General features: G+C 36.4%; 1 protein-coding gene across 2 annotated transcripts in view; it reads right to left on the reverse strand.

Moving 5' to 3' along the window:
* The window catches only part of PALLD (palladin, cytoskeletal associated protein), a 144,517-nt gene that overhangs the window by 76,020 nt on the left and 42,045 nt on the right, over positions 1–26,452 (reverse strand). The window lies entirely within an intron of this gene.

The following is a 26,452-nucleotide window of genomic DNA, read 5'->3' on the forward strand; positions in this document are numbered from 1 at the left end:
ACATATCCTTCGACCTATGACGTGCTGTTCTACATTTGCTCTTCTTCTGTCTCTGCTGCAACAGAAACCGGCAATGTTCTCAAGGAAGCTATCTAAAAATCTAAGATAAATGCATATGAAAGCTTAGGTTTCTCCCCTTGCAGAAAGAGTGACCTCCCAGAGGTCTGGAAGTTACTACTCAACTGACTTTCAGTGAAAGTTCCAGTCCTCTCTCTGTCTGGTCAAACAGGTTTCAAAGTACAGGTTTTGTCTCTCTAAATACTGCAGATAGCTAAATTGCTGCCATTGACCCCACTGGCAATCTTTAATGTGCAAGTTTATTTCCACGCAAGTAGAGCATATCTGCTCCCTGTGCCATCTTCTCTTTTCAGTACCTGCCAGTTTGTGCTTCCTTCACCTCCCCCAGTGAGCCCTCTCATTCCAACTCCTCCACAGCTCACAATAAACCCACAGGTGCAACTAGACTGAGCCATGGCAGCCTCCTTCTCATGGGTTTGAAGCACTGTCCTCAGAGAACCACACCATATCCTGTCTCTCCTTCACTTCTGCCAGAGAGTGCCCTCATGCTGTCCAGCCCCACATCCATGTTGTGGCAGTTTCATGTAGTCAGAAACTAGAAGGCTCTTCATGAGCAATGGAACAGAAATATGTTATAAAAGACCACATCATTAACCCAATAGACTTGAGTAGTTTTATCATCTGAATGTGAAAGCATTCAGCACCAGTGCACAACCACTTACCAAGGTTAGAGTACTGGCAACAACTGTTTCAACCTGATGCTTGGAGACACTGAATTCAAAAATTACAAAATCTTTACTATTATTAAAGAAATTATTAAAACAATGAAAAAAACCTCAGCATTTTGTCAGTAAATTAAAACTGATTTTCTGTGTTAATGTTCAGCTTTGTAATAAAAACTACTGGCATTGTAGCATAAGCACTAAAACATTTATTAGTATTGTAAAACATATTCAATAACAAAAAATCATATTTCTCAGACTAAACATCTTATCATATTCTGAATGTATAGATACGCACATTGATAATACATTTTAATACAGATTTTCAAAAAATTCCCTGCCAAAGTATGAGACTGTGCATTGACTTAACTGATAAAACAGGCCCACTGTACATTAGCCAGTTTGTTCATTAGCACAACTGTCCAACAATAATTACTACACATCAGTTTATAGTTTCAACTGAATTATCCTTTAATCTTAATGCATGTTTTGATGATTATAGGCCCATGGAAGCAACATTAATTATATAAGAAACCCATATCAAAATAATATTGTCAGAATTTTCAGTGTAGAAGTACTAAAACTTATGCTGGGAGAGACCTGTGTGAAAGCTACTCTGAAATGTAAGGTAGTTATGAGTGGTCAAAAGTCATGCATTGAGTTATATTTAGAGCAGCAGTCACGGCCAATGCACATGTCTGAGAGAGCTGGGCACAAATTCTTGGGAAGAGGAAGCACTATTCTCCATATGCATAGCTGGCAAGGCCCATTGCATTTAGATCTGGAAAAAATTTACCAACATGTTTTCATCAAAATGGAGAAAATACACAGAACAGCAGCACAAACAACTGTCAACTGCAAGTAGATAACCATTTTTCAGTCTGGTTTTACAAAGAAATATATAATGCATGACTTTGTTACATGATAACTAGTGATATCTGCAAGTGGTAAATAGTAAATAAGCACAGACTGCTGTGAGGAGCAACAGCAGAATGAAATGAAAAATTGAAGCTGACTAAAAATGGAAAACATCTTAGTCTTATTCCATAGTTTGACTCATCTCAGTCTGTTGGGCAAAATAGAAGTGCTAAACAGAGAATAAAGCAGCACTGTAACAAAATTAACAATACAAAAGACTTTTAGCTCTCTTGGTGGAGTGTTTGTAAGCTCTTCCTTTGTAGGATGTTCACAAGTTGAACAGAACTCTGAGGAACCAATACCCCCCATTACGTATAACAAAAAGACATGCATCATGAAGATTGGGGATGTCAAAGCACAACATGCTAAAGACTTAATTTTGGTTTAGAAATCAGGTTTCCTCTTCCTAGATATTAAAACATATAAAACCAGAACTAAACAAAACAAAACAACCCTCAAAAACCTTCAGTAGTAATTTGCAATAACTGATTTTATGGGTAATGTACTCCTTGTGGGAGTTCAGAGTTACTTTTAGAAGATTTGTAGACAAGATTTTTATACCCTGTTTACATTTTCTGGGAGCTTAAGAGAAAACAGTCTGAAATAAGCTGCAGCTAACATGCTACAGGAAATGAAGGAAGAGAACCAGACTTCTCAAAAAAGATTTACATTTATATAATGGTGATGGCTATATTTTGGCTTAGAAAAAGGAATGCAATTGTTCTAAAATACGCAGAAAAGCTGTTGACTAGTGTTTCTCCTTACTTAGTGGATCATGAACCACTCCAACACTGTACACTGCAACAAAATGCTTTTTAAGAGCTCTTTCACCATTGCACGATACTTTGTTTACAGACCAAAACATCTTGCATCAGCAATTCCTCTCTGTATGGCAACCAAAGAGACACTAAGCCAGCACAACCCTTGCCTGTGCCAAATATGTTGGTGCAAAACCCACCAGGACATTTTCCATGGTTTCCATGGAGGAAGAATTCAGTCTGTTGGTAGGCAGCAATGTGTTCTTGGAAATGTAACATCATCTTTTATGAAAGATGTCCACAGCACATTGATAGAAGAACCTGCAACCAGCTTTTCACCACTTTGTAACATTTCCATTTGTGGCAATCAGGTGCCTTTGAAATTGAAGTTTAGAAGTTGAAATTAATTAAAGGGGTGTGCTTACTACATCTTAAGGGCATTATAGCATGCAAGCACTTCTGTAGAGAATTAATTTATTTGACGTGGTCTGAATAGTGCCAGAAATCAGACTCTTTCTCTGCACTAAACTATGCCTATATTTGGCTTGATCCCAAGCTTTTTTATTTAAAAAGAAACAAGCAAAACCCCTTGCTACCAAAGATTCAGCTTTGGACATGTTCAGTATGACATCATCACTTCAGCCAGATTTTTTTCCATTGGGTCAGAAGTCCATGAATCACACACTTAGAGTGGCTTATGGGGGATCTCTGGACTGCTCCTGGTTTAGCAGGATGTCTCTAGACATCTTGCTCTGACACACAGATAAGAGGCATAAGAACTGAAAGCATGGAGTTTGTCTTGCCTTCATTCCCAACATTTGTTCAAGATGACAACTGGGCAAGTTGTGAGACGCTGTATGGTGAGAGAACAGAGATTAAAGGAACTCATAGGAGACTAAGAAAGTAACTTGTAGTTGACCTTATAAACTCATTTTCATGTAGTTTTTGAGATATATTTGGGTAGAAATGGATGAACAAACTTGTCCAAATTAGTTTTAACTTTGGTTTTGACCCAGTCTTACATGTTCAACTTCTACAGAAATCCTTTGAGAGAGTCTGCACCATACATCTCTTTCTGGACTTTTTACTCTTATATTTGGGAAGCATCAAGTTTTGCATACATCAGCTATTCAGCTGAGAAGAAAATAAACTGCAAAGGGATATAGTATCATAAAACCTCATTTCAAGAAAGTACTGTAAGACAAATGTGTTTATACTGCAGTAAGCCTGAATATTAAAATGCTACATTTCATTCAAGCAGGATTATTGGAACAGTTTTGCAAAATCTGTGATGTGTGACATAAGCCTGCAGGTTTGGATGCCTTCCTAAGATGTATTCTTCTTAATCTAAATTACTTCACATTAATCACTTCATTTTTGCTATCTAGTTTCCAGTGAATGCTGTGCATTTTTTCCCATTTCTTTTTTTCCCATGACCATAAATGGTAAAAAGATTGTGCCATACATTTAATTATTTCTGCTGTTTCATCTTGAATTTTGATAAAAGCTTTACCACTCTTGCTATGCAATTCTATTTTAAAAAGGTGGTTTTCACTTTAAACTCAATTAAAACATGCAATAAAGTGTCCACATTTCTGTTGGACGACAGAAATACTAATCTGCAGATATCCAGAAGATTCTGAAGTATTTTACTTATGTTTCTTCTCCAAAAGAGTATTTTTCATTGTTAAAGTGAAAATTTAAATAAAAACAAAACTGGTAGTGTCTTTAAAACAAGGTTGAACAGGTATCATGGGGTATCCTGTGACAAAATATTCTGAAAAGTCAATGAAGAAGCAGATACATAGAGTTTCTTAAAAGCACTGAAATTCTATTTATCTGTATAGGCTTTCATTAGATACAACATCTTTGCAAGTATGCAGTTTCCATGGCTTAAAAAGACCACGCTCTGTAAAAAACCAAAAAATCCATGCTCAAAACCCCCAAATTTTGGCAGTTTGTTGGGGTTTTTTGGTCTTACATGAGTTGTTATGAATGACATTTTTCTTTCACAAGGTTTTATTAGTTTTTAATGTCCTACTTGAATTTTTAACTAGACTTTAAAATTATAGGAGATTAATAAGGGTAATGGAGTAGATAACATAGGTGCTAAGGTGCTTTGATATTTTCCTTTTCACAGTGTTAGGCTGCGAGAGAGACCTCTCTCTGACAAAGCTAAACAACACATGACACCTGCTTTCAGAACATGACAAAGACTGTGATGTGAGATTTGATTGAGGAGTACTTCATGCTCAGGGATGCCGTATCTCAACTACAACTTTGAAAGGTAAAAGTTCCTCTGAGAAGGTATACCCCAAAAGGAGTGGTGCAGGCCAGAGCCTAGAGGTGCTGAAAGTTTCATGGGCTTCTGCAGGTACCCACTGTGAAGGCAAGTGCAACTGCAGCAGTCATCCTTAAGCAGCAAATTAAATTCATGGTATCCCAGCTATCCTGATGTATAATTATTTACCCATTCACATTCTACTGATATCAATAGGTGCAAACAACAAAAGAAGCCATGTTTAAACAACTCCAGAAACAGAAACCACATCAAAATGTGTCCTGACTTTTCAACAACTAAAGGAGTAAAGCTGAGCATGGACATCTGAACTATTTGCTGCACACAAACTCCCCTTATTTTTGGCAGGTCTTTTCACTGGCACCCAAGGAAGTCAGTATCATTAGTCAGTATCTCTTATTACTCTAAATTACTTGCTCTTTCTTGCACTTGCTGTTGCGTGTTTTAAGGACCTTTTGTCCCCCCTCAGCCTATCTTAAAGAACTGCAATTCTTTTTTTGGATTTTGAATACAGTCAGCTAGGTCACTACACCAGCTCACTCTTCAAAACCCTGCCTGTCTGACTGATTTATTTGCATCACTATTTCCTGGCTTGTTCTTCCAAGAAACACTGTATAGCTTCCTTTACTCAAGTACACATTCCAGAGAATACAACACACAGAGAAGTGAGGAAACAGTCCCACATGTATGTAAAAGGCAATACAGTATTTTTATTTCTTTTTAAATTTCCCAGTAAGTTATGAGAAGAAACCTGCCCTAAATAGCACTGACAGGAGAATGGTATTATCAATAGTATGGTGTGATATGTGATCTGGGATGTGATTCTCAAAAAATGAAATAAGTCTGTTAAGTCTAATCACTAAATATACTTTCTTATCATACTTTAATCAGATATTGCCTGGACAGCGTCCCACACATTCTACAATAAAGTAAAGGTCCGGGCTTTTGAAACAAGGAGCTGCAATTCTGGTCACTGATCTGGGAAATGAAAACATGAATAATTTCAGAGAATGGGAAAAGAAAAAGAACCCAAACCAACAGCCACTAAATAAAAGCTGAAAAATTTCAGAAAATGGTAAAAAGAAAAAAAAACCCAAACCAACAAACCCAAAGAAAAGGAAAAAAAAACCAACTCACACTTAGTAAAGCCTATAGGAATCAACTGGCTTCAGACCAAAAAGGCTAATGGAACATAGATTACCTAAGGAGAAGTGAAATAAGTTTCCAAGAGCCATGGAAGTTGTTTAAGACAAATACTCATTGTACAGGGAAAAGAAAACAATTCCACTGGACCATTTTCCAAATGCCTGATCTTGCACTCCTTGCACAGCCTAATTCCCTTTAAAGTTACGAGTTTAGGCTATGTGTTGGGGTTATATAACTATGTCTTAAAAGACAAATGCAAAGTAGTACAAAGCAAAATTATAGCCAAACCCAGTATTAGGGAAAAAATCCCATAGCTAGACAAAAAACTCTAGAAATCTGGAAAGAAAACTACGACGAAAATTGCTAGACGTGAGGTATATTTCTAATCCCTTTTCCTAGAACTGGAAAAATACTGAGGAGGAGGAAATTCAGAGTAAAGGGGATGAAACTGTGAAAGTTAAACAGCCTTGACAAAACCAGAAATATTTGAGTAACATTTCCTAAACTACTTTAAAAGGGAGTAAACTAACCAAATACCATCTGAAATTGGCTGTATGCCCACCACTTTGGTTGACTTTAGGGTCAGTAAGACAGAGGACAGACATAAGCTAGCATAGCTGAAAAATCAATACAAATACAGTTAAAACACAGATGGAATTTATTATAGAGCAGCTGGAAATGCAAAGAAAGAATTCTGTGGATCCATACTGATAGTGTAACTTTGAAAAATATTCTCCAAGTATGAAAGTGCTTTACAAAACAAACAACTTTAAGAAGTGGTGTTAGATGTAGTCATACTACAGAAGACAGACTGTTCTACTCTGAATGTCTGGCATAATATTTCTTATCAGTTTAATAATGTTACCTTTCAAACCAGTCCAAACAGAGTTGCTAATGAAGATCAATAAATCCTTCATACAAGAATATAATGTGCACATGACAAAATCCACGAACTGGACAGAAAACAACTGCACAAAATAAAATGGGAAATTCTGAGTGGTTTCTTTCCCCCTTAATTTTCTGCTAATATATATTATGGTTAAATTTTCAGGTATTTTGCAGTTTTAAAGACTTCCTGTAAACCTTTCAAGACATTCATCAATGTCAAGATTTTTATTCTGCAGGGAGTCATGTCAGAATCAACACAATAAATTTTACCACGAGGTATTGCTATTCTTGTATTCAAGAAGGTTTCCCAAGGTACCACTGCACAGGACAGCCAGTGATATCTTGTAAGTTTTATATTTCAACGACCCCTGTTCTAAAATTCTCTGTACCAAGAGTGACGCATAAAAGATTTTTGTTAAGGATGTATCAAAGCCACCTTCCACACTAAAAATGCAGTTTCGCTGTTAGTTTGGGCCAATCCTGAAAGGGTAGTGATCTGGTGAAAAAACTTTTTTTTTTGGCTTATTTTTCAACTATATCAGCTACTTAATTGATCTAGTCATGTGGCTGCGCGATTGCTGATGCCTTTGCAAGAGGAGAAGTTGTAAGGTGGGGGTTGAGGAATAGAGGTTTATCCTTTTTGTGGCAAAGTATGGCCCATGGTGCTGCACAATCCAGAGAAAAAACTACCCACTGCAGCAGCATGAAGGAACTAGATTCTGCCATATATCTCCTTGAGGTGTATCTGGCATCTGAGACTTCAGATAAAGAGAACAAAAAATGGTAAACCTTCACACTTAGAGACTGGACAAACAATGCGTAAAGAATTTATAAAATACTTATTAGAGAAAACTATGGAACTCAAAGAATAGCAAGTTGACTGAGAAGCAGGTTACAGGTATTTCATTGAGAGGAATGAAATACTTAAGAATGCCAGGTCATTTCTGAACCAGAGTATGATTTTATTACCCCTTTTCGTCTCGATTGAGACAAATTCCTTCTGATCCTTCTTTGCAAAGTTAAAAAACTCCATCTGACAGCAATGGCTCCATTAGATCTTGCAGTCCCCTTGATATGGTGTAGAATGGTTTACTAAATAAACATTAGAGGATACTAAAAATACGTTGAATTCTCAGATCAAAACTGGAGAGGTAGATAATCTTTTTTCTGTTGTTGTTTCTCCAAAACATCTATGGGATATTAGATATGTGGGCAGCAAAAAGCCCCATTCCCTCTTTAATCCTGCAACAAGCAGTCCAAGGAGAAGAAGTAGATCCCTTCTTGGCAAAACAGCTTGGTTTCTGCATTTCTGTTGCTGGAGAGAGAGGTAATTTACACTACCCTACCTACTCGAGCAAACTTTCCTCACTGAAATGACATTCACCTTTGGAATGCACTGAAAACTATAGTGGCAGAGAAAACTGCTGCCCATTCTACCCCCCAGCATCACCAGCTCTGTCCCTCTGCAGTCCCATTGAAAGGTCTGGCAACATCAACTGCGTAAGGCAACCACAGGTTCCATCTACAAAAAGTCACTATTGAGTGGCTGGTGTCTCTAATTAATCTTTATTGAATAATGAATTGAAGCATACAATTGTTTCTGAAGGTGTTCATCTCAACTACAAAAAATATTAGTCATGTAACTAAATTCATTTGTGTGCAGTGGCCTTAAATCTAAACCACAGTTACTTCAGCTTCAAGTCACTAGACCAAGAGATCTATAAGGCAGTCTGTCTGGCTAAATTTCCATGAGACAGGTTCTTGTCTCACTTCAAGTCAAGGTGGAAAGGGAATTTATCTTGAAAGGTTTTCAAGAACTTCTCTAAGCCTTTCCAACTGTATAGCAACTAACCCTTCAGGATATACTAAGACTAAACTGTAATGCTGGGCCAGTGCATGAGAGTAATTCTGACCACAAATAAATTTCAGGAATATTCTTCATACTTGGTCCAGAACATAGACTGATGTGATGTCACTCTTAATATTCTGCAGAACACTGTCAAACAGTTGTCTTGTTTAGATCCTTCCTTTGGGAGCTTCAACTCTTGACTTTGATTTGTCTGCCTGACATAAGCTAAAGCTCTCCTCTCCTCCCACCTCATGGCTGAGGTACATCACTCCAAAATGTTTGTTGGTTTTGGGTTTTTCTTAAACCATTAAAAATAACTGAAGGAGATTTAGTAATTATTATATATGGCTGAAAATGGGACTGGATTAATAATTTACAGTCTGAACCATTTCTTGATCCCTAGGATACAGAACAAGTTTGGGATAAAAGTAAAATGTAAGTACATGCAAATAAATCCAATGTTACATAGGTTATATTAGTGAGATTGTTGTGGCCTAGAAAAAGAACAGCCAAAGCACAGAGCAGAAAATCCTCATGGCATGTTATGGTTACAATTGCAGTTTGTAAGAAAAATTTACAACTTCTGTGTAAACAGTTAATAAATCAAAATGTGGAGGTCACTAAAAATTGTGTTATTCCCTAGTTCCCTATTTACCGGATCTCACCAATCAGTATTTTGGCATCATTATTTATTAAAAACTTCTACCAGCTTTTATAATCTACTAGATAGTGGGTGAAAGTGAATGAATATGATTCCATTACTGCTTTTACTGAAAAGCAAATACTCCTCAAGGTTTTAAAACTCCTGCCAATATATTTTCATAGCCATGGAAAGCATACAGCCTTGCTTGAAATCTTTATGCAAAGATATAAGCAGACATCCACAATTAACCAAGATAGGCACCAGCTTCCCTTTGAATGTATAAGTCAGATAATCACAAAGTAAAAATAAATAAGCAAAAACAGTGGAACTGTCATTCTAGTTGCCTCATACATTTTTTCACATAACAAAAGGAGAGCTTTACATGAAGAGGGTATATTCCTAAATCCTCTTGAAAGAGCACACAGTAGGACACTTTCCTCATTATGGAAAATGTGATTACATATTCATTATTTTCAGCAATATTTTTGGCTTTTGACATGAAGGAGATGTATAAACTATGCTGAAGTTGTCTGTATTGGTATTTTGGTTTTCAATTCAGAGTTGTAGTAGTGGGAGCTATAAGCAATCTAGCCTAGAAATTAGCAAATGTCCAGTAGCACTGATTTGCAAGGACATAAAAAGTAGAAGAAAAGGAAGAAAATCAGTCTTCTTATATGGCAAAATAAAATTTGAGAAGAGTGAATGGAGCACCCAGAGTCTTTTCATGAGATAAAATCATAACATGTATTGATGGGGTACCTGGATCTTGAAGTGCTCTTGGGCTCTGCAGACCAGTTATCAAAACAACCGCTGTAAGAACTTGCCTCCTTACTAACAACATCAGTGATGTGTGAGCAGGCTCCTAATATAGCTTTCTTTGTGTGCCCTGAGCAGTGTGAACGACCCCTAGCCTTTGCAAACAGCCTCTTGCACAGTGACTGGTAAGCATTTGCTTTATGTCAAATGCTGGAGCAGTTTTTCCGGTCACAAGGGAAGAGAATTCCAGAGGTTTGTCAGGAGCTGTAATTGCTGTGTGTGCTTGCTAGATAGACTTGTATCCTGTGAAGCACCACAGTTAATATCAGAGCTAACTAATTTTGAAGCCATAAGGTCATAACTTCAACAAACCAGTAAGTTCTTTCATGAGAAGTTAGCTGTTAAAATATTAAATGTAGTAAGAGAGCCATTATTTTAAGAACTTTCAATTCTGGGAGCATTTGAATTTGTTGCTAAGGTCCTAGCAATCAGACTAAGTCTGAATTGCTTCATGTGTGGTCATGAGTGAAAATGAAGTAAAATAGCCTGACAGTCAAGAAACTACAAGCAAGTAAGGGTTTCCTGAAATACCTCCCTTAGGGAGCTTAAACTAGGAGACCGGGAGTTATAGTACACTTCACTGTTAAACTGGAGCACAGAATTATCTAAAGGAAAAATGAACTAGCAACTCACACTGTGTGAAAATCAGTGGGATGAAGTGCCTTTACAGCCTCTTCCTAGTTTACAGTAAGTGGCTACAATCCTCCCTAGGATGCTTTTTTCCCCTAATACAATAACAAAAAAAGTTCCATTCAGATTCTTCTCTAAAAGGCAATGCATGAATGTTTCTCATTCGGTTTCCAAGCAGACTGATAAATATATGCAAACAAATACATGGCCACAGGGAGAAGAGTCTGGTTCAGCAAGTTAGTATAATTCATTCTGAAATGCTTGATTGTTCTGGCTGGGGCACCCAGCATTTTTAATCTGCACAGGAAAATCCTTTTTCACATTGCCATTTCAGCAAAAGAAAGCCATTGTAGAAGCATTTTTATAGTTATATTTTTTTTTCTTTGTGGAAACAGTTTTAGAGTCATATCTTTAAAATGAGAAAAACCAGCTGCAGCATATAGCTCATATCAATGCACATGGGTCCATGCTGCAGCCACTCACAAATACCCAAACATTGATACCCTACAACCATTTTTATGGATGTTTAGACTAAGTGCTACTATAAACACTACATGCAATTGTACATTTTACTTAAAAAAAAAAAACAACAAGAAAAAAAACCCTGTTTCCTTTGCTTCCCCCCAAAAGCAGAGCTATGAATAGAAAAACACAGATACAGACCCATTTTCAATGTTGGCCTCAAATGCTCAAACTATTGCATACTGGTCTCTGGCATTAAAAGCAAAAAGTCCTTTGGTGATGGAATTTTGACACCTAACAAAAAGAAAACCTCTAAACATTTTTGCACATGGACCAGGCTTTAGATAAGAAGCTGGCATGACTGCATACTAATTTATCTGATCTAGTTTACTTTTCTCTAATGCTGAGAAAAACACTCAACTGCAAATATAAGTTGTAGAAAAAGAAATGTAACCATAAGATATACATTATCTATTTGTTGGAAAAGAGAATTTGCCATATTTTCTGTCTACTTTATTTTACTTCAGATTGTACTATTTCATGCAATATTTGCTTTACAATCTGATGCCTTACATAATTCTGTGAAGTGTCTCTATGGCTCTAAAATCATAATTCCATACGAATTATTACGATGTTCATAGAAGATAAATGTTTTCATTACACTGTAAAGAGGTTTCAGTGTCTCAGACATGCACAGCTGCTCTTGGCACAATCTGATGGAGACCAGCATGTAGCTGGGGACAACGAATGGAAATGTTAAGTGGAACACAAACATTTTCCATCAGTAATTTCAGGAATTTGAGTGTTCCCCTCTTTTTCAGTCACTTCATCATCCCTCTAGGCACTATTGCTATAGTTTCCCACCTCTCTGTTGACACAATTGTTTGTGCAATTTGACTGCCATGTAACATAAATAATATTTCTAATAAACTATTATGACTTATCTCCGTCACCTCAGAGACAAACAACTTATTTTTATTCTTCTCTCTCAAATAAATTACTAGTTGACCTATGAAGCAAAATTCAGAGTTGCATTACATAAATTTGGAAAAAAATAACTTCTAATGAAAGTACAAGATGCAAGATTCCCAGTAGCACTACAACTGTTCAACAGAAGGAAAGACAAGCTTACCCTGAAGAGGACCTACATTTGGTAATTTTCATAGGTAGGGTGCTAGTCTGGTTTTGAGTAAATAGCAGAAAAATGGAAGGAATTTGGGGAGAGGCTACTATGTTTGTAGAGACAAAAATTGAGGGGAGGGAGACAGGACAGGGGGTGGGCAGGAAAAGGAAAAAGAACAACAAAATAAGTGGAAAGGAACACCACTTTACACTGGTCTGTCCCTGTGGAAGTTTCTGCAACTCTCCAAATGACCTAGCATTCCCTCATACTTTTCTGAAGCCTAGGGTGAAACTCACTAACAGAGAATATAAATCAGTTGCAGGTGTTTCTTTGGAGTCTGATTTTCTAGGATACTTCTTAGTGCAGCTTTATCTTTTCAGTTACCAAACCTCAAGGGACTGTAAATCCTCAATGAGAAACAAAAATCAGCAACATAAGGAGCAGATGAACTCATGGATAAAAATCCTGGGACAGAAATCCTTACTCATAAACTAAAAACCATTTATACTGCACTGTCATGAAACAGAAAAATCAAAACAACAGAACAGAAAAACCGAAGAGCAACAATAATGTTTCTTCCAGTAGAATTAGTGAGCAGGAGAGCATCATTACTGGAATGGCAGGAGTTCTGAAGTCACAGCTTCACACAGAGATGTTTAAAGGTGTCACTGTTATCCAGAACCCACTGCCCACTTTTTCCACCCTAGTGCCAGTACAAGTATTTACGTGGGCATCTGCTGCATTTACTGCTTTTCACCTGGCATGGCATCCTGAGCTACTCTTTAAGTGATCCAAGCAAAGAAGATCCACGGAACCAGCCTGGCAGAAGGAAAGCCAGAACAGGGTGATGGCAGCTTTGACTTATGCTTGTTGGAAGTGCATACATGAGACTACAGCCTAAACTAATCCTCTCACATCTTTCTGTACTAGTACGTTGAAAGTAGGCCAAAGCAGAAGAGGCCTCCTGGAATGCATATCACTAACATTATCTGTTACTGAGAATCCATAAAAAAACCCTATGAAATAAAAAGCAATACAAGTTACAGAAGATGGGTAATATTTCAGACTCCCATCCATCTAAGAAAACTATGTTTGCTACAGCAATTTTAAAATACCCCTTTCACTTGCTATGACTGACTTGCTCTGAAATTATTCTTAGCATTAAAAGTTCTTTGAAAGATCACAGCTGTACAGTACACAGTAAAAATGTTCTTCAAACAGAATATTTTTTCTAAGGTTTCCATGGAGTATTTGTGGGTCATTTGGTTATTACAACCACCCACTAAAAACAGTAACCTAAAGTGTGTAATTAATTGGTCTAGAAATAACTGCTGTCTTTCCTCCTTCCCAGAGCATGTTTGCAGTGATTTGGAGTTAACCTGCCTTGTTTTGGCAGGCTGTCTCTGACTGAGCTGAACAAACCAGTTCTAAAGAGTCAGCTTCACTCTACCTGAAACATCTGGCATTTTGGTAAAACAAGAACCTATCAAATGAAGTTTGCATTTAGAGCTACAGATTTTTTGTTTCATTTAAAAACAGTAATAGATAAAAGTAACCTTACAACTATGTACTTCCAAGAAACTCAAATTGTAAATGCACTATCACCATTTCACATGTTCTGTGCTGCTTTAGCAGCCTTATTTTGTCATCAATAATGCTTATCTACATATAAAAGTTGACTTACATATGAAGTCGACTCCAGTTCCAGCAAGCTTAGATTAGATACCTAAAACCTGACTTCTAACAGATTGTGTGAACTTTGTATGAAGATTGACCTCTAAATGACCATGTGAAATGAGCCTCACCAGTGAGACAACTACTCTGCCCCACTGGAGAGATAGTGGGTTGTTCAGATTTGCTCCTGAAAGACAATGATGTAGAGAAGGTAATTGTAGACACAGTTCTCGGCAATCAAAGCCAAGAGAAAAAGATCCAGTCTTAATAAGTTTGAATCTGTGAAGAATTAAAAGCACACACATACAACATACTAATACTTGTGGAGTAGCAATATGCTGTATCTATTCCATCAATAAACATGCAACTAGCTTGAGGGATGCATCTTCAGAACAGTGGTCAAATAAGGAAAAACCAAGAGCAACAGCCAAAAAACCTGTACCAAAACTAAGATGAATGCAGAAGTATTTTCCAGGCAAACACCAGAGAATGAAAAGTGAACTCACTTTAGCACACCTTATGCCTAGCTCAATGACTATCATACACGCTTTCTAAATTGGAGAGACTGAGGTTTCCTTTTGAGTACTGCAAAATATTTTTAAGTAAAGGAATCTTCAAAAAGGATTATCATGGGAATACACACACACATGTTCACTTCTAGCCAATATCATAACCACAGACCTAATCCAATTACATTTGAGATAATTTTTGTACATAGAAGACAGGATCTGGTAACCCTATTATTTCCACATTCTACAAGCTGTGTGTAACACCATTGTTCTGAGGACTCGTGAGGGGTATAGCTGAATTCTTCTCCAAGCAACACAAGACTGAATCATCTTTTGGGAGCTTAGAATTTACAGAAATTTACAATGGTTTGCAAACAATTAGAAGAGATGAAATTATTAATATCTGAAAAACCCACTCTCTTTCTTTCTAATTCTCTAATTCTTTCACGTTTTCTAATTCTTCCATGTTAATATATACAGCTCATTTCAAAGGGTCTTGTAGAAGTCTATATCTTTCCAAGAAAAAAAGAAAACAAAAAGTATTATTTACTTGCATCAAACAAGAACAAAATCCATTGGAATTTCTGGCTAAAACAAACTACAATATTACTGGGTTTTTAGATCTCTTTCCAAGAATCTCCACATACATGGGGTATTAAGTAGATACTCCAGTAAATCCAAGGAAAATCAGAGCCAGGTCATTGCAAATTAAAGTGGGGCTGTGAAAGTTTATGGTTTTGATATTTGTGTAGTTTGACATTGATTACTATAATAAAATTTACAAAAATACCTTTGGTTTCTCAAAATTGTTTTGGCATTTATATCAGATGTTTTATGTTTATAATACTTTCTCATTTTAGAGAGAATATTTCTCTCATTCACTTTTTCTGAAATTTAGGTGAATAACCTTCTTTCTAACCACAAGTAAAAGCTGTAAAATACTTGGGCTGAAAACCAACTGCTTTTTGACAGCTTATGAGAAAGCCTTATTAGAAAGAGATTCTAATTCATGGAGCATACTAGGCACAAAGCAATAACTAGAACTGGTTACGTTTAAAAGTACATGGATTCCCACACAAATAAGGGCAAATGGGTACAGAGTGCTCACAGAATCTGTGCTTATTTTCAACAAGGTTAACAACCAAGAGCCAACTCCAAAGCTGACAGAGTTACAGTCTGAAGTCTGGGCTCCTAAAAAAGCTATTCTGTCCTTAAATAATGCTGTACTGCATTTTCCTTTGGCAAAAAGTTAATGTTTTCTCTGAAACATTCCATGGGTGAGTAAACATGAAATATACAAGTGGTATGCAACAAATTGAGTATAAACAGCTATTTCCTATCCCTAATATTTCCTTTAATAAGTTACATTCATGTTGTCCAGATCCCCAGTCATTAATTTCACAATGTTTTCACTAAAATTATACTAATACTTATCTGTTACTGCATATTAACCTCTATGCGAAAGCTTTACAGAATATCATTATCCACAGCACTGTTTCCAAATGTTTGAGTCCAAATATTGCCTGGTCAGGCTTGGCAATCCAGTGCTTGCTCTTTCACTGTTTGAGTATAAAATGGGATTTAGATGTGGCTTCAGCAAGGGTTCTTACCATGTGCATGCCTTTTCAGAAGAATTAGATTTAATCTTTCAAAACTGTTCTTTTTGTCCTCATTTTTGTCATAAAAGACATAATATACCAAGATCTATTACAGAGAGGTAAATATTTTCTAAGAATTTACTTCTAGCCATTACTGATACCAGTATTAATTGTATGATTGCAGTAAAAGAATATAAACACATTTAGGTACTTCACATTTTACCAGAAAATTCTTTTTCTTCAGCTATAAAACCTTATGAATTGCTGAATGGATATTTTCAGTATTTTATCATTTAGAAAAACTAAAGGATGATTTGTGAAGTTATCATTTGTTATAGTAACTTGAAAGTTTGCTATTTATTCTGAATTGTCCTTATCTCATTTTGGAAGCAATGCCGTCATTTATTTAATGGCTTAAATCAGGGTCTACTGTTAGAAGCACCATTTCAGTGAGTTACAATCTCTTTCTTTCTCTCAATTTACATAACGTTATACTTTTCTTAAATAAGGGTTAACCTTGCCTTGCTTTAGTAAGGCTGGTTCTCTGGAAGAAATCAGAGAGGCTTGTTTAGAAAAGGATTTGACATGCATGCTCTATCCTGGTCAGAACTGGCAGAACAAACCTCTTATAAAAAGCCAGCTACATCAAAGCCTCGGAAGCTCATCCACTTGTATATTTAGCTTACTTTAAAAACCAAACCAAACCCAACCCCTTTTCTTTGTCCTTTGGCTACCTCTGATGAACTACACTTTATGTCCCATAGCATTTCTTGCAGACAGTTCAGTTAGTTACCAAGCAAAATATGTATGAGTCTGTATTTTCTCTAAGTTCCCATACTCATACTCAAAAGCATGTCTTAAATCTAAAGTTTCCAGTATTTTGAGTTTAAGTTTGACAAATTTACGTAAAGCAATTAGATATCTTAAACAAAGATGATTAAATTCCGTCTTTCACAATTTTGTGTCCAGTAACTTTCTATAATTTTTCTCATTCTGGCACTTGAACAACACACCACAAGGCTATTTACATACACCTTCAATGTCTCCTTTTTAATACTTACAGAGAATTGGGAGGATATTTAAAATATCTCTTTACCAATCAGAACAGAGGATTATTGTGTTTTGGGTAACTTTTATCCCTGACTCAGGTTAAACTGAAATGCTTTCATGAAAGTCACGTATGATTTTTTCTAATGAAATCATCCTGTCATTTGTATATTGATAACTTGTTAGAAATTCATGTATATTAAGGATAAAACAATTGTCCTATAATGGTCCTAGATTTCTTCACAACAGTCTTCTCTCCAGAGAGAGAAGCAGAGAGTCTTAAATGAGGTGTTAATAGCCACATTGTAGGAGGATTCTGATAAAAAATGGAATCCGCTGCCAGATACTGCCTACAACAATGTGATAGCAAACAGGAGGGAAATTTGAACAAAAAATTGCTTGTTTATAAATGCCATGGTAGATGTACATGCAATATTCTGAGTGAAAGAAAAATCTGGACTAGTCATTGTTCTATAGTTTTTAAACAGAATCATTACAATTTAAACAATCACCTTAACCATAAGAATACCGTGGAATAACTTAAGTAACTGATGATAATTCAGCAGCATCTCTAATAACCTGCTTTAGTTATTTCAACACTTACCAAGAAGAGAGGAGTTTTCTCTCTCCAATTCTCCTCATTCTCGGAATATTGTGAGAATTGTATTTACTATTTGCCCTAGGGTGACTTTATGATGCTTGGATCCCAACTCAGCTGTTCTGTTCATGCTGGATATTAAGTTCTGCCCCTTTCAGACTGGTTCCGAGAGCAAAGGGGAAAAGAAGCGTGCAGTTTGTTTGCAGGAAGGGCACTTGCTCCCCCGTGTTCTCTCTCACTGACTGCGCTGCCCGCAGCACGAACACTGAGAGAGCGCTCCTTTGCTTTTAGTCAGTGTTTTTTAGTTAGCTGTGGCCAGAAGTTTTTTGGAACTGTTCAATTATTGTTCAATCTGAGAAGACCAAGGCTATGGTCTGGGGAGGCCCCCCAAGCTGCACTGTGGATGGGACACCAGACCTGAGCCCCAGAGGGACTGAAACAGAGCCAAGCTACACCACATGAAAAGGACTCTGAATTTGCCATCTCCTCAAAACAATGAAAGGTTACATTGTTTAATATTACTAATTTTTTCATGTTTGTGAGTACTTTGCTTGTTAAATAAACAGTTTTTTCCACTCTTCTCCAGAGAGATCTTTCTCAAACTAATGAGAAAAAAGGGCTGCTTGAATTTGCTTTCCAAAAAAACCCCATTCAGAATTTTCCTCCCAAATTTGCCCCAAACCAAACAAATACTTTTTGGTGCCCGGTGTGTGGCTTGAGAAAATGGAAAAAAACCTGTACTGATTGCATTTTAGTTTCATTTGCTCTGTAGTGGGATAAAGCAGTCAGTAGCCATGTTGCCTAAATTCATAATGTCTCTCTGGGTGAAAGCCTTCATGCGTTTCTGGTCCCTAGGCTTTTTTAAAGTTTTAATACCTTTCTGGTGCCTAGGCCTATTTTCTTATCTGGAGATAGCTCCAATGTTGTCCCTAACACATAGCTTTTACAATAGAGGGGCATGGGTTTGGGTTGCTATTGTGCTGAGCATAGTAATAATGGTTTATAAGGAATTAAAAAAGGTACTGAAGTTTTTTCAAGATATGTATGGTTTATGGTTTCTTCATCCTACCCTGCATCCTAGTTCCAGTCGCATATTTTGGGAGTTTATTTGTAATTGCACCCAATTTGTTAGAAGAGGAGCAGGGAATGAAGCTTTTCAGCCTTTCCTTTCCTTCCTGTCATCTCCTCTGAATCTGTTATGTCACTTTTTGAGGATGTTCAATTTCCCCTGAATGTTAAAGAGACCACTTTCCTGGTATTTTATCTAACAAGGTTCCTCTATATGGTTTGCAACTTGTCTAAAATGAGGGCTAATATGTCCAGAAGAACTAATGAGATGCCTGACCCAGGTGTGGACCCAAGCATAAAGAAGGCCTGAGTGGTGTGGAGAATGGGAGGATATGGGCCAAACCCTGAAAGAATTTTCTGACCCTATGACCTGGGACTTCCACACAAACAAATACAGAACCCAGCTGAAATGGGAAAATATCTGAAAGAAAAGTGCCGTGATGATTCCAATAAAAAAACGCTCATTGCAATATGCTGGTATATGCTTATTGCACACTGCTAAATACTGTAGGGCAGCAGACAGAGGCAGGGAGATAAATCAACAGCTACCCCAGTCACTCAGGCTGCAGTCAACACCCCAGTTACTCAGGCTGCAGCTAAACCAGACAGTGAGCCTAAGCCCACGGCTAAACCAGACTGTGACCCTCAACCAATGGCTGCTGCTCCTACCTTGAGAGGTGGGAAACACACAACCAAAACCAATCAGTCAGTGGACAATGATCCAGGGAAAGGATCCTCAAAGCCAGCTCCAGCAACTGACTCAAAATCATAAAGTCAAAAGTCATATTGAGTCCCTTTTCCTGAAGGACCTTAGTGGCCTATAAATGATTGCACTCCATGATGTGATGAATCTGTAATTAATTGGTTAATCCATCTTTGGGATGCTGCATCCAAGGCTACAATTCTGGATAATACTGTAGCGAGGCATTTGGAATCCCTGTCACATAATCCGATTATTGACCAAGGAATGATGAGAGGGGCTAACCCTGACAATCTCTGAGCATGGATCTTAAGAAGTGTGAGACAAAGATATCCATGTGCAAACAATCTCTAGATGCAGCAACTACCAGTTCATGATGAAAAGAAATTATGATATATTTTTGGGAAACATAAAATTAAAAAATTCGTATCTGTAGCCTTCTGCAATAAAACACATTACTGCAACATCAGTCAATTATGAAGCCCTATGAGTTAGTGATAGAAAAACTCAAATGCTCTTGTGCCTCTTGTCTTTCTACTCCAAGAGACAAATATTCACATAGGAAAAATAAACTGGACAGAGCAAAAAAATTCAGCATCAAAACTGCAGGGTCCTGTCTCAGGGACCTTCACATTTGTGCCATGCTGTTTTTAATTAAGTTAGCAATTCTTTGTCTTTCATTTACACAAACAGATAGAAAGAAAAAAAAAAGAACATAACATTTACCTGTACTACAGCAACAGCCAGGCTGGACAATTGTAATTCTAAACATTTATAAAGGCTTTTTTTGCCCCCCCAATATTTTGTTTTGACGCAGGTGTTCTGTATGCAGGACATACAGTCCCCTGCTGTGACATATCATTAAATTCTCCTGTGACTTTAATAAAGCAAGGAGGAGGCTCCTTACATAATCCCAATGGCTGGAGCTGCTGAAAGGATGCTTCTGCACATTTAATATTTTTTTTATGCACAGTTCCAGAGTGTTTGCTCATAACCAGCATTATGTTATGTGTTTTAGTGGAAGCTGAAGTCACACAGCTCTGTCTTCAGGGGCTGACTTGGCAACTTCACTCAGACAAGAATTTACTAGATAACAAAGTCTGGAAATATCACTAAAGTCCATTTTAGACTGTGTTGAGAGCTAAGTAAACATGATTAGCAAGGGAACCAAAAGGGTAGCTGTGAATTTCTGCTTCTGACAGAAAACACTCCTTATCTTACATTACTTCAGGGAGGAAGAGTTAATTCCCAGTGAGCATTATAAAAGTAAACAGAAGTTGAAGTATATCCAAAACTAAAATTCTAAGCAATTTTAGCTACTGAGTAACATAAAAGTCAATATAACTATTTCCGTAAGTATTTTAAATACTACAGATATTAATTTAAAAAAAGACAACATGAAGCACTTCAGAGGACTTCTCACTTCTGTACAATCTCCAATGACAGTTTTATCCTGTAAGAAGTTATGAAAATTCATGAATTTTAAAGATGTAATTAACATGCATGTTGGAGCAATTAGCTGTCAAAAAATAAAATCAGACTCTTACAGTAATGTCTCCCATTTTATATATTTTGAATATTTAATTATAAAATAAAAAGCATTTTTCTCAAAAGTGACACATCAGAAAAAGTTACTAGTGAATTCTGAAAGCTGGAAAACAAATATGCCTCCATCCTTGAGGTGAAATCAGAAGCAAACTGCTGCAATAAAGCTGTTGTCACTTGTGACTGCTTGAGCTCTCTCTCTGTGAGTATTAACAGGTCATTTTCTCAAAAGAAGGGTGGTATCTAACAGACATTAAACTTTCCCTAAACTACAACAGCAGCAATCCATTCCATTATGGTTTACCTTTTGGAATGTGCTGTTGATGCTTCAGTTTATTCACCTATCAGGGAGAATACTGCTACTAAACCACAAAATTGCATTCTTTGACCAGATCACCACTTGCATACCTACTGCTATTCTTGAAACCTGGAGAGATTCTGCAGAGATACAGGGTTTGCTTACACAATTCCTATCATAGAAGCTGAACTAGCAAGAGGCGGCATTCAAGTACTCTGAATGCAGGTTCTCATTAGGACTCTATGGGCATTAAGCTTAGTCAAGCTTACTTCCCTCATTCTCTTCCAAATTGAAAAAATAGTAACATTGCACTGTACTTGCCAACACAAATAAAAAACTAAAGAAATCCTTAGTTTAAGACATCAGTTACAGGGGAAAATTAAAAAGGAAACAGGTACAGATAGGAATGGGGAAAAAATGCCAAAAGGCTTGCACAATGCATTTACTGGCAAGGTACTTTATGAAAGTCCAGGAGATAAACTTGGATAAATAGCCATAAGATCAGTACCTGTTAAAGTTTGGCACATATACTGCACACACACACAACAGTATAGAAGAGCATTTACTTCCAGGTTCTGTGACAGTTTCTAACACCAACAGAATAAGCAGAAACTATATAATGAGAAAGTATCCTTATGCAATCAGAGAGAAATTTTAAATATTATCGCATATACCACTTGGAGGTTCAGATATATTTCTAATATTTTTATACTTTATTTAGGTATATTTAAAACTAGAACCAAAGTTTTGCATGTTAAACTCACATCTGCCACATTCACAAATTAGTGTCAGTTTATAATTTGCATGGCAGGTCCTTGGGCAAACAGCTGGTTTGTCAATAGGAAAATGTCTCACCTAGTAATTATGAAATAGGAACTGCAAGGATACTTTTATGTGTGTACATTGATATCATATCCATTTCTGCATGCAGTGGAGAGGAAGATCTGCTTTTACCAAAAATTTAATCCCTATATGCCAGTTGCAAGAAGTCAGTAGACTTCATAGGTGCTATATGATGGTTTTCATATTAGGAAGCTGTAACAGGTTATAAGCAATTCCACAGCTACACATACATTTTTAGATGGTCAACATATTAACTGTTTCACAGGCATGTATTAAAAATGTAATATTAAGACGTGGAGAAATTATAAACACTTGCACAAACTGAGAACATCAGAACAACCAATCAGAACACGGTTATGGAAGAACACTATAGGTGAGATTAATAAAGAAACAGAATGGATTTTTCACTCAAATAAGTAAGAAAATTACTTAATGATTCAAACTCTAAGCATACTGTTAACACAGTAATTTCTAGAAAACTAAATACAGGACCTTGTAATGTCAGTTCTATTAAAGCAAACCAGTAAAAACATTTAATATTACAAAGAACTTAGCAGTTATCAAAAATAATTTTCCATAGTGTCTTTAATGAAACCTCTTTAATCCGAATTTTCACATTAAAAATTTATGTTTCTACCCTGTCTTTCTTGCCCACTGAGAATTTAAGCAATTTGATCCACATTTTATAAATCTGTCAGGATCATGCAAGTATTTAATTCCTTCAAGCAAGAAAATGAATGCAGCAGCTCAACGAAACTCACAGAAAAAGAATTTCTACAGTAACTCTGACATTATTGTATTTGAAATGGAAAATTTGAGTTTTTCCTCTGATTCTGCTAAGAACCCTTTGAGGTCTTGTGAAGACATGATAGTGCAATAAATGCAAAGCAGTCCTTATGCTGAATTGGTGAAGCTTATGCTAACAGTGGTTCATCCATCTGAATTGTGAAGACTTTTAATTGTTAAGACTGTCCATCAGAATGAAAGAAAGCAGGAGAGAGAAGTGAGAGCATGTATGATTGAAAAAGCATGAGCAACAGCAAGTGAGGGAAAGGGAATGAAACAAAAGCTACTTGAAGTTCTAGTTACTTTAACTTATTTTCTTCTATTACAATTATTTTAAGAAAAGGTTTTGAAAAGAGAAATTTTAGGAAAGTCTTTCCTTTAATTGCACTTTTCTAATCCAAGAAAAGAGAAATTTTCCCTCTGAATTGTTATTACTCCCATATCCATATGTCTCCCATTTCCATTTTTCACTGCATAAATACATGAACAACTGCAACAGGATCTGAGTAAATGAAATGAATAACAGTGAGAAAATAGAAAATGTTTGTAAAAATTAGTCAAAAGAAACAAAAATGCAGTGCCTTTGAGAGGTTATAAGAGGGTTGCCAAGATCTCATCCTGGAAGTAAAATTCTCAGAGTTTACCAGGTGTCCAATTCCATTAGCTTCATATATGCTAATTATTTTTCTTACTAAATACACTGCAGATTTTGGCAAGGATACCTAAAAGCCTGATGGAAGGTAATGGGCAGGAATTCCAGAACATTCCAGATATCAACCAAGTTAGGTTTTCATGAATTTTGGGGGTTTTTTTTTAAGATGATACATATATACTATATACTATCAAGTCTCTCAAATGATGAGACTGATTGTATTCCTAGTAAACAACTGTTCTACTTGGTACTAAGGCTAACCCTTCATCATCCCCTGGAGGCATTTCCTACACCAGTGGTGAAACTATTGTGTGTAAATACAACTATCCTGGCCTTTAGCTTTGGGGTCTTTTCTGGCTTCCCTATGACTAATTTCAAACAAAATACTGAACTTCTTCTTTGCAGCCAAATTCTAGACTTGTGCTTCCACTTTGGTGTTTCTTATAGGATATAGACAAGGCCTCTGAAAGTGGTTCAGCCACTGTCTCTTACATGGTTTTGTCAGTATTCTAGAAAGCATCAATTTATTTCCTTGACAGATATCTACTCCAGCAACACGCTCCCTCCACTGGACAAGCCTTTTCCATTCCTACCTCCATAAAACCTCTAAGAGAGCAATAAGGCTTCTTAGGACAAGAATAAGGCTGACAGAGCAGGAAGCACTTGCTCAATTCTTAGGTCTTCTTCAGTATATTTAGTTACCCCTATTGATTCTGTTTATGACAGAAAAAGATTGCATATGTAAATTCTGTAGTGAAGTTTCATAGCATGCACTGAACCAGAAAAAAGCAAATGCCACTGAGTTCCATCCTCTTATTTTCATCACCAGAAAATATTTCTTAACACAGAAAATTTAAACACAGTTAATATAAGTATATGCAAGAGATAATGGCAGATATACCTGAGAACAAGGATGAAAACTTGAAATGACATACAAGAAAAATTTAGTAGTACAATCACAGCTAGAAGAAGCATGGAAACCATCCGACAATTGCATAACTTTAATAAAAAAAATAAATTTGTCATACATTAGGAGGGAACAGAAAAATAATAAAATCAAGTAGCTATATAACTATGTGAGTTTATGATTAAACTTCATGAGCTAGCACCCTGTCCAGCAAGTCTCCTTACTCAAGGATGGGTTCACACTTCTGCAGAGCTTTTTAAAGCATGGGCATGACCAACTGCAGGTAGATGGGTAGGAGTAATTGCAGATGGTTTCTATGATAAGGTAAATTCCACGAACAAGTTCATTAAAGAGTAGGCACTGGGAGTTTGAAGGTAGCCAGCGCCTTAACAAGTTTGTGTTTAGATACTTTAGCTACTTTTTTGGCTATATATTAAAAAGCATGCAGTAAATTAGCTATTCAGAAATTATTCTTGCTAAAAAACATCCTCAAATTACCTTTTTTTTTTAAAATTTATTCAAGGAAAGAATAATAAAACAATTACTAATCAGGCCTCATAGTGTTCAAAATTTCAAGCCAAAGTCATGTAGCTTTGAAATCCCATTCAAGCATAATAACTATTTAACCCAACTACCATTCACATAATTATGCTTGTCTATCGTAGAAAACTGTAGTGTCCAGAATACTTTGAAGTTCATGTTATCAAAAGGAACTTTATATTTATCAATCCAGACTCTACCAAACATATTTTCCAAAAAAAGTGAGGATTGACAGAACAAGCTTTGGCCAGTTCCTCTCTCTGTCAAATTGATATTGGTTAATGTTTTATTTCAATTTTTTGACTAATTGAACATCATAAAAAGTACTGTCAAAACCTGTACAAAAGGGACAAGCAGATTTTCTAAAATAAATATTGTATTTTTCAATATTAATCAATTTCCATGTCATATCTCAGTAAATCCTTACTCAGTTGATTAAGGATTTCCAGTCTCTCATTTTGGATTAGAATACTAAGTGCTTTATGCAGAAGTTTTTTTTAAATTTCTCAATAGACCTGGGTGCCAAAGGAAGTGTCAGTGCAATCTTCTGTTGTATTAGGTAAAAGTGCTTTGCCTGAATCAGATGGGACCTTTCTCTAGGAAGTCACTCAAAAGGCAAAGATGAGAGATATACTATTACTGAGACTTTAAAATTTAGGTTTTCCTGAAAACTGAATCCAAAATTATGAACACCATCTGTTTCAATTTTTCAGCTTCATCTTCTACCTTCTACAGTTGGAGTGAGCAGTCCTGGCAAATGGGTTTAGCTGCATCAAGACAGAGTAAAAAAAGGTGGTTCAAAACAAAAACTATATCCCTTCTCATCTACCTTCCTCCTCATAACCAGCATAAGATGTTACATTTACAATTTCAAAATTATGTGTAGACTGGATATTTACATGGTCAGGAATGAAAGAATACCAAGGTAAAAGTGTCTGCATGCCATATTCAAAGCCATGTAAAAATTAAGTACATATGATGATTAGACTGCAAGGATTAGCATGCAGGGAAACATTTAATCATTTTGTTTGAGATTTCTATCCTGTGATACCAAGAGGATCCTTGAATATTTCTGCAGGAACTCCCTATCCAAAAGCACACTGAGAACCTCCCAGAAAAGGCTGCATTTAGAAGAACTCACTGCTTGGATTTCCTTTGCTTGATAATTTCCATGTATTAAATCCACCCAGTTATTTAGGCGAGAAGGAAAGAAGCAAACAAAAAAAACCCCAACAGAAATGTTTTAAAAATCAAAATGTTTCATTTGAATGCTTTTAGTTTATGATTACCAGAAAACTATCCATAAACTGTTTGCAGATGGATAGTACAACATTTCCCGCCATATTTTCTGGTTCAAAGGTGCATCATAAACTGTTGGCACAGTATTCTACTCAACCTTGTTACAGAAAAAAACA

The sequence above is a fragment of the Camarhynchus parvulus genome, chromosome 4, assembly GCF_901933205.1.
Source record: "Camarhynchus parvulus chromosome 4, STF_HiC, whole genome shotgun sequence".
Classification (NCBI taxonomy): Eukaryota; Metazoa; Chordata; class Aves; order Passeriformes; family Thraupidae; genus Camarhynchus; species Camarhynchus parvulus.